The sequence below is a fragment of the Planococcus citri genome, chromosome 4, assembly GCF_950023065.1.
Source record: "Planococcus citri chromosome 4, ihPlaCitr1.1, whole genome shotgun sequence".
In the NCBI taxonomy this organism is placed as follows: Eukaryota; Metazoa; Arthropoda; class Insecta; order Hemiptera; family Pseudococcidae; genus Planococcus; species Planococcus citri.
In genome coordinates, this window is record NC_088680.1 from 7,143,559 (window position 1) to 7,154,454 (window position 10,896).

Sequence of the window (10,896 nt, forward strand, 5' to 3'; positions counted from 1 at the left end):
CGAATTAGGTAAGTTGGTATTAATTAATTTTTCACAGCTTTCGCCTTCGCTTCGCTAGTGCTAGATTATTTTTCCTTTTCTTTCCTCTAATCACAGTTGGAAGGCTGAAAAATTCATTTCTCAAATCGAAAATAATGTAGTTTTACTTTTGAAAAATTATTATAATTTTCGAAAGGTTTTGCCCTCACGCCACTCGAGCCTTTATTCCTATTTTTGGAAATACATAATTCATAATTTCCTGAAATCTATTCTTAAAATTTTTCAATGTCGATGATATATAAAAATCAACTTTTTGCATCAGTTATTTTACTTCTCGAATTATCAATTTTTTCAAAGCTTTTATCTGTACTCTCGTTTCACTTGAGCAAATGTGAATTCATTCTGTGCAATTTTTCAAAAATTTTCAAGGATGAAAAATTACCTTCAGAAATTCAAGAAACCTAACCAAATTACTAGATACCTACTGCAGGGTTGGTATTGGTGTAAAAAAGTGCAAAATAATGAAAAATGATGCGAAATTTTATTCGAAAATACCAAAAAGAAGAAAATTTTGGCGTTATTGAAACTTTTTATAGGACAAAATTGAAATTATTCTATTCTGTTTTTGTATTTGACTTTCAAAGACCAAAAGACTACAAAAAAAATTACGAAAAAGTTGCGAATTTTCGATTTTTGATTTCAGTACTAACCTTGCAACATCTAGAATACTTCGATTTTTTTTTCAAATATCAATGCATCATTTTTGAACATTTAAAAGTAGGTATTTAACTCGAACCAAATCTGGCCAATTAGCATGAAAAAAATTGGTGGGCGGGGAAGGGGGATCTGGGGTAAAAAGTTGTAAAAATTTGGTGAAGAAAGTTGTAAAAATTTCAGTCGCACCCCCTCACAACATGATCACTTCATCAGACCACCGAAAATAACAAATACTAAACCTTCATTATAATCACCAATTCCACCCGAATTCCCACCACTATCGAGTCGCATTCATTAACGAACGTTTCGATTTCAAAAATAATCTCGGCCCAATACTCTCTTCCAAGTACTTACCATTTTCGCATACTTAAATCCAGGCATAGGCGACGACCACCGTTAGGTCGTTACGATTACGACAACGACATACCTACAACCTACACCATACAACAACAAAATACACAAAAATAGGCTACACAGCACGTTAAAATGGCTAAAGTAGTTTGTCGTTAATACAAAAAAGGGTGCCGGTCATTATCGACGAAGGGATTAAATCTGTTTAGGGTGTGTAGTGATATGTTCATTGCAAATTGGAATGAAAAGTATGCGGCGTACGTGCGTTCGAGACTTTGCTCCCTCTTCATCGTCTCATCGTCCTCGTGCCTCGTGGTTTCTCCCTTATACTCATACGAGTATAGCTCCTACTCCTACGTATGCTTACGTGTATAGTTATCTACCCTGGTACACGAGGGTGTACTACTTCGGTACGATGATGCTGATGCTGTGCGATGGTGTTTTAAAAATTACCCAAGGGTTTTAAGCCTATTAGCTTTAACGTTTGTTTTTGACTTTCTATGCTAATATGATTTTCTCTCTTACTATACGCAGGATAACCCAGTATAGAACCCTTCTTATATACTCAATACTGCGAGCTCTACTCTACGTCTCTATCTCAACCATTTCAGGCTAATTTCTAATCATCGAGTAACCCGAGAGTTTTCTTCCAACACATTTTTTTACCAACTAGATAGCTACCTCTTTAGACCCATACGTCGTCATCAATATGCGAATATCGTCGTATCTTGGATTTTGTGTGAGTCCTTTTAAACAACACACGAGGACAGAAACACTCGCCATCGGTAATTTGGGTCACGATATCAGATACGTACATTCGTTCGCTAACAATTAGAGAGAAAGATTCGTTCAAATGTTCCCGTATCAATTTACCAGCTACACTGATGATGGGTCCAGAGGAGCAGGCGAGGAGAGAATGATTTATAAGGTTTGATGAAAAAGCCCGCACATGTTTTTGGCCCCGGTCGCTTTGGCAAATATCGACACCCCTCACACGTACCTCCTTTCTCATTTTATTTCACTCTTTCGCCCGGCAATATATATCGTCTTCTATACGATATTTTTATACCATCAACAACATTCAAATACTAATAAATTACGACGTCCGAGCCTACAAGTTTTGGAGAGAATGCTAGAAAACGAACAAGACGACGACGACGACGACACACACAAACAGAGAGAGAGAGAGAGAGAGAAAGAAAGAAAGAAAAAAATATATATACGACGAGAAATGGAAGAAAAGCTTGACAAATGTTCAACAGTTATCTCGTATATATTGCAAAAATATTCGCCCCGAGGGAAAACTCGATGCAAAAAGAGCGAGACAAACGTATAGAGAGCAACGCAGACAGAAAGATAGCCGAAAAAAAAGTAGATAGCAATAACGCAAAAACGGGGCAAAAGAGTTAGTAAATCGTGAAGACGAGGAGATGTACGGACAAAATGGGTGTTAATGGAGCATCCAAGAAAAGATAACGACGCCAGGCGGCGTCCGGCATCAATTTGTAGTCCGACTACAAAAAGGGAAAGAGAACCCTTCTCTCTCGCCTTTTCTCCTCTCTTTCTCATGCCTTTGCTTTGCTTTGCTTGCTGCACGTACGTGCACATTCGCCTTCGCCGCACTCTACACTATATAGCTAAATTCGCCTTATATACGAGCAAAATGTTTGTTGATATTTGCTCCAGCATCGCTAAGTGCTTCGGTCAATACGAAAACTCTTCAAATACAAACTACAAATATTTTCAAGCCGAACAAAAATTTCTATATAAACGCGCACAGATTGCCCGAGCTTTTTATCATATTCGGCGTCGCGCATCTGCGTACCATACGAATATAAGTTATATGGTACTCCATCGTCTTATCAATATGGTCCTTCGCGGGCCAGATAAGGGGCCAGTGACCAAGTCAGACTCTCCAGCATAGCAAATTATTATACTCGTGCATATTGTCCGCAAGTTCAAGTTCCCCTGCCCCTCCCCCAACCCTACAACCGCTTTATTGTACCAGTACCTCGAAATCCGTAAAGTAAATAAGAAAAGGCGTTCGAGTTTATTTGCATTTCGCATAAATCTTGAAAAATATTTATTTCTGTTTTCTTATACTTACTATTGTGTCGTATGTACGTCGTCGTACAGCACAGCGCAGCAGGCACAACCTCACCACCCTACCTCATCAACAAATAACCACCAGTGCACCTCGCTCGACGCCTCGTCTCGCCCCCTAGTAGCCAAAATTTATTAACTTTATACTTCAAAAAATACACCACCAGCGAAAGCTGCGATGTAAGCTACAGGCCTATATTACCTAGCTCCCCCCATGTATACCTACATAAACCATTCGCGTATTATTCAACATTCGCATGGCGATGGGGCGCGTGTGCCCTTCCTCCTATACGTACCCCTGTATAGGTATACAGTTTACCGCCTTGTCTCGAGAAATAAAAAATTATACCGGTAATTACCGCGCCATTACCCCAAAGCTTTATTTGGCTAAATTACATACAAATTTTTTCGTCATAGTGTTTTTGGTCGGGTTTTTTTTTCAGCGAAAAATAATCACTATTGTGGTGGTGAGCTTATACTTTTAAGATGGAAAATTAAAAGGAAATTAATTTTTTTCAGATCTAGAAATGCAAATATTTGGGTGTTTTCAAGGGAGAGGAGGAAGGGAAGGAGGGAGGAGGAGAATGCAGGATTTTGATGCATTTACAGACGTTAAATTCTCAAGTTTGGTCGACGACATTTTAAAAATCCACTCATTGTACTATAAATAATTATTAAAAAACACTGCAAACATGCGGACTTGCAGTCATCCAAACATGCAGTCGTTCAAACGTGCAGTCATGCGAACGAGCGGTCGTGCGAACATGCGGTCATGCGGTTCGTGCAGTCGTGCAGTTAGTGCAGTCGTGCGGTTCGTGCGGTTCGCGCGGTCGTGCGGTTCGTGCGGTCGTGCGAACGTGCGGTCGTGCGAACGTGCGGTCGTGCGAACGTGCGGTCGTGCGAACGTGCAAAATTGCGAATCCAATCTATGAAACAATGAAACTATCGAGAAAACAAACAAGTAATGTATGCATAATATAATATAACTATCCACCTAATAGGTACTCACATTATTCTTTTTATTCACCTAATCACTGCAAATACAAACTCATTTTGAAATTAGCTTGTAAAAACCAAAGAAATCAATTCAATATGAAAACAATTTAGAAATGCACTCATTGTACTATAAATAATTATTAAAAAACACAGCAAACGTGCAGTCGTGAGAAGGTGCAGTCATGCAAACGTTCAGTCGTGCAAACGTGCAGGCGTGCAAACGTGCAGTAGTGCAAACGTGCAGTCGTGCAAACGTGCAGTCGTGCAGTCGTGCAAACGTGCAGTCGTGCAAATGTGCAGTCGTGCAAACGTGCAGTCGTGCAAACGTGCAGTCGTGAAAATGTGCAGTCGTGAAAATGTGCAGTCGTGCAAATGCGCAGTCGTGCAAACATGCAATCCTGCAAAAGTGCTCCACCTATGTGCTAGAATTGCCATTGGTTATAGGCTTAAATATTTATGAATCTTCACATATATAGTCTAAATGTGCCACTATTTATTGGTTCTTTATTATAAAAACAAAAAATCATGGTAAACCCAAATTAAAATAAAATTGAGCAATAACAAGAACCAAAAGGTAAAAATTGTACACATCGATATTATTCTCAAACTTAATTCTGCATAAAAAATACAAATAAAATTGCGAATCCAATCTATGAAACAATGAAACTATTGAGAAAACAAACAAGTAATGCATGCATAATATAATATAACTATCCACCTAATAGGTACTCACATTATTCTTTTTATTCACCTAATCACTGCAAATACAAACTCATTCTGAAATTAGCCTGTAAAAAAATTAATTTAAAATGATTACAATTAAGAAATGCACTCATTGTACTATAAAAACGTGCAGTAGTGCAGACATAAACGAAATAGAGCAATGACAAGAACCAAAAGGTGAAAAACATGTACACATTGATAATATACACAAGCCTACATCTGCATAAAAAATACAAATAAAATTGCAAATCCAATCTATGAAACTAGTGAGAAACCAAACAAGTAAAAAATACATAATATAATATGATTGTATCCTAATAGGTACTCACATGATCTTATTTTATTCACCTAATCACTGCAAATACAAACCCATCTTGAAATTAGCTTGTAAAAACCAAAGAAATTAATTCAATTGTGAGGGGACTTATGCCTTGCAACTCTTAGGTGTTGCCACATATCATATATCTCTCCGCGTCTATGTGTAAGATTACTCCTAAAAGAAGATGTCCCTACTTAGACCAGTGGGAGAAACTTCCCCTCCGACTTAGCGAGATGCCAGCATCGAGCCTCGGAGAATCGGTAGCTCTCGCCACTTATATTAGAAACAAGGAAGCCGAAACTCCTCTCTAATATCAGTCCTGGTCGTGTGGGTTAGTATCGCGTAAAACCCAGCTCGACTCATTGCTAAAGTGTATTTTTGTTGTCAATAAGAACTTGTATCGATTAAATTGCTAATACAACCCACGGGCTACAAAATAATCGTTATATATTCGTCGCGTTTCGTATGTTCTTTATCTACTCTTGCTAAGGTAAAGTGCTCGCCGCGTCAATCATAACATCAATGGTCGTAAGTAACTAATTATCTTCTTCCATAAAATATGTTAAGATGAACTTGTTGATAGCATTATTATAAGATACAAATAGTTAGTTTTATCAATTATTTGTGGCGTAATTATAAGGTGTGTATTACAATTACATCGAATACACGGAGTATCTAATTAGGTGTTGTTATTCTTCTAATTTATTTATTTAGGCGCTTAATGAATAAATGTAGATAGGTGAATTATTAGAGTACTGACCCCTAATTAGGTGCTAATACACCCCTATGATAGGTCCTCGGACAGATCATAGACGGATTTATGTAAGCATTTCTCGGATTAATGGTATTCGGCTAAAGCTATCCAGGCAAATATACTTTACATCAGGTTCATAGGTCTTTACATTGGCACCCTAGGGTTAATATATATCGTTAGGTGTTTATTATTGATCTATTTCTCTTAACCATTAACTCCGGGTTATGTCTTTACATTGGCGCCCGGACGTGGTCCTCTCTATGTCTCAAATTTCTCGAAATTTGCGTCATAATTAGGATTTCAACCCTCCCTTAATATTTTCGAAAAATCTTTTTTTTTGCGAAGATTGGACGAAAATATTAAGCTCAAAAATAGCGAATGGATTTCTCACTAGCCTGACGCATAGCGAGAATCTATTCATGTAGGATCTTCACCCCTGAAAAATTCGGAAAATTTCAAGGTACTTGGCGAATTTTTTCGAAAATTCGTCAATAAATTGAATTTTCGAAATTCTCCAAAGTTTTAGTATTCATCGAAAAATTCTCTATTTTTTACGAGAAGCGCACGTGAATACTAAAATTCCACAGGTGTTGTTCATATTTTCAGTTGTTATGTCAATTTCACATTGTTCTGACAACCTCGAAAATTTGAGCAACTTTGGTATTTTTTGTGTGTCTTTCTTTACACGAAATTCCGCAAAAAATATCAAAAATACCACAGGCGCTAGAAATCGGTATTTTTATGCACACCGAAATCTAGTGAAAGAATTTTGACTAAAATTAGGACCTTCTTAGTTGTTCAGATTTCCGAAATTATGAGTGAATTTATTTCAGTATCTGCTTTGTCAGAGACTATGCTGGGTAAGTTCACCGTAATTCGGACTTTTGAACAAATCTTACCATTAGGGAACACATAGTGTTGGAATTTTTTGGTTACACAAATTTTTCAGTGCAAATTCGTCGTAACTGGAAAATTCAAACAATTTTCAATTTGCCTAAATTTCCGAATTGCGTCGTGAATCTATCTCAGTATCTGCATTGTCAGAGACCATGCTGGGTAAATTCACCGTAAATCGGACGTTTAGACAAATATCACAATTAGGGAACTCCATAATGTTAAAATTTTCTTGATTACATGAATTTTTCATACAAATTCGTGGTAATCAGAAAATTTAGGTTTCTCCTTATTTGTTTAGATTTTTGAGTTATGACGTAAGTTTATTTCAGTATCTGCTTGTCAGAGACTATGCTGGGTAGACTTACCGTAACTCGGATTTTTAAGCAAAGCCTACCATTTGGATTTTTATGTTGTTCAGATTTTATCATTACATGAATTCTTTAGTGCGAATTCGTTGTGATTGAAGAATTTGAACATCTAACTATTTGTCTAGATTTTCGGATTGTGACGTGAATTTATTTCAGTATCTGCTTTGTCAGAGACCAAGCTGGGTAAATTCACCGCAGTTCGAACGTCTAAACAAATCCGTCTTTCGGCATCCTTTTTGGTAATTTTCTCGCCCCAGAAAATTAACAGAAAATAAAAAAAAAAACTCGTAGAAATTTTTAGGCCCCATAATGCTCGTCATTTCGTATCTAAAAATTCTATGGGAAATGCCAATCTTTCCCTATTTCCGGTAACTAGGTCCATTTTTCGAATTTTCTCATTCTTAGAGGTTTTTTGGATATTTTTTATTATCAGCTCGCAGGTTTCCTATTTAGCTTTAGTAGTGATGGATTCATGTGCTTTATAACGAAAATTAACGGAGAAAATTGAATTCCTTGGAACTCTCACTATTTTTCGGGGATTCGTTTACGAAAATCGACGAAAAATTGAGATTCCTGGAATTTTCAGTGTTTTTCCGAAGATTCGTAATTGCACTATATTCCATCACATGCGAATTATAGTCAGATTCGTGCTAGGTAGAGGATCTCGCGACCAGTTTGTCTAAAAGTTTCCTAATAATTTCTATCTTGATCCTATAAGCTATTTCTTCCATCCTAACACCTCGACTGTGTATTTTTTCGAAGTCAATGTGCAAAACACTTTATTTAAAGTTCGACAAATTGACTCGAAAAAATCACATTATTCCTTATCATCCCGAAGAATTATTGGAAAGTTCAAATTTCTCAGGTGTGAACACATATGCGACTGAAGAAATGTAATTTTTCATTGAAAAATGACCTTCACGAGTGTGTGCATGCCTGCGAAAGGCGTAAATTTCCAATATTCTGGATTGCAAATCATGTGCAATCTTTCTTGTCACGACTTTTCCCTTTTGTCTGAGTTGAGCAATCGATACTGTATGTCGAAATCTTCACGAATTCGACAGTATGGTATCGACCAGTTCTAGGTTAAAATTCAGAAAAAACCACAAAATATGCAATTAATTGCATAAAACTCCGGCGATCTTCGAAAAGATCCTCCTTCATAAATAGGGTTCTTCTTAGTATATTTTTCTTGCGCAGGATCAATTGCTTAGTGGACTCCATTTTGAAGGTTAAAATCAGAAACTTTGTTTCTGATACTTGTCGAGGCCATAAAATTCATTTTAACTCGCCTCATAAATTTTCCATCTACCCAATCCACTCAATTTCAAAAAATTCGCGTCGAAAAACTCGTTCGTTATTCGAAAAAACCTCAATTTGAAAAATTGCACAATTCGAATCTTTCAAAATTCACGTGCAAAAATTCCACCCAAGATAGGCCCCAAACATTCTTTCTATACCCATTTCCGGTGATCTCATCGTATTTCAACGGACAGTTAGCCATTTTCTTTCTAAAAATAGCTCCATACCTATCTTTATCTCCGTGTGAAAATCACGTACACCGTTTTTCCCATGGTTGTCTCAATGTCAAGTTGTATACGAAAGAAATGACTCATCTTGGCATTGGGATGACTTTGGGAAAAGCGGCACACGTGACATTCTTCCACATGGAGAATATCACGTACGTGGAGAATATCACGTACGCCAGTTTTTCAAAGTCACCTTCAGGTAAAGGTGACTCACATCCTCTTATACCTTTTTCTTTATTTTCTCATCGCAGATCCATGATTCATACCTATCTCTTTTGGTAGGCATTGAGTCATCGTATCTACGCATTTTTTTTTTTTTTTCTCTTTTCCATCTCTCATACCTTCGTTTCATTTTTTAGAAATCTATTTTTAGACTTCTAAATGCTTGGTGACACACACGTGACGAGTACTTGTATTCTCACAGTGCCTACCACATACCCCACCTCCACCCATCAAATACATCTCGTACACTCATCGTACACCTTCTTGCCGTTACAGTAAAAAGGGGGAACGCAGCTTCATACACTGCATCTCTCTTAAACTCGCGGTTATTAAATCAGATGTATTCCCTCGACGATTTAATGTAAATCTCTCGCGCCTAATTACTTAGTATTCGTTTTTCGGTACATCCATTTTTTCGCGTCATATTTTTCGGTTAAATCGCGTCTTTGTTTTATAATGAATAACGAGCCTAGAATTACGCGAAGTAGAACCAGTGGAAATTTTCTTGATTCCGTAAATCGCACACGTTCGAAATCGCGTACCTCCGAGCCGGAAACCCCATCAGTTCCTGGGGTAAGCGAAATTAATAAAAATGTCGATATTGATTTACCACAATCACTTGGTAGCTCATCTCATACTTCCGGAGATGAATACCAAGATACTACCCCTGACGTAAGTGAGGAAGGGAATGCGAGCAAGCAACCCAGACCTTTTAATTCTGAAAAATACATCGATGTATTAGACGAATTAGTTGCTGAAGTTTTCACACAGACTTGGAATTGGAGCGATTCAATCCAACGTCAAGTGAAAGAAAACCATGCAACCCTTACAAGGGAAAGTACCTTGGTATCCAATTTGGCCAATGCAAATAAAATTGCAGTGGAAAAACTAAGTGATTGTGTAGTCAATTTAGATACTCGCGTAGGAAAAGAGATCAGTGACTTACAAGATACTCTCGCCGCAAATATCGAACATACTTCGAGTATTTTGGAAAGTCATACAAGCAAATTCGCTGACTATGACGAAAATTTCATGTCTAAAGCAGATTTTGAAATTTTCAACCAAAACTACTCGAAGTATAAGGAAAAATCTGAACTCGACTTAGCAACTCGAGACAGAGGATTCCGACAAATTTGTGGTGAGATCCAATCTTTAAAACAACGTTCGAACAATCACACCAATGATTCAGACGAAGGACGTGCAAGTGTGCATATTGATGCAGGTGCAGTCCGAAATGCAGGTATCTATTTTTCTGACGATAAGTTGTATTATCCTCATCAATTTATCACCGAAATGGAGGACTATTTTCGAGGCACTCGCGCGCCTGAATCTCAAAAAATTATAGCAATGAAAGGTGTGATTATTACGTCTAATAGAACCCAATTCTTGGAATTTTCGTCCGAAGCAACTAATTTCAACGATTTTAAGGCAAAATTTCTTGAGTTTTATTGGGACATTCGAGCACAGAATGAAGCTTGGAAGGCATTTTGCTAGACGTACTCCACGTCCATTGATATAAAAGATTTGGCTGTTCGCATGAAATGTTGGATAAAGAGTCTCCGTCATTTTCGTATGAATCCTGAGCAGGAACTCATCCGCATTATCATTGCGAAAACACCACCAGAATATCGTCTAAGTCTTCATCAACCTGGACAAACATTGGATGAGTTTCTTCTGAAATTGACTAATCTCGCGTCAATACAGGAAGATCCTCTCAATGAAGTCCCTGTAGTGCTCAAAGGTCGCAATAACACTCAGAATAATCGTGTGTATGAAAGTCGAAACGTGTTCGAGAACAAAGCGATGCCTTTGGTACCTTCATATGCCCAGCTTTTACAAGATTGGAATGCAAACAAGGCCCAAAGTGTACCAAAAGTTCAAAAACCGTTCGTCAATCTACAAAATAAAAAATTTACATTTAGGCAGCCCACCCCTCTA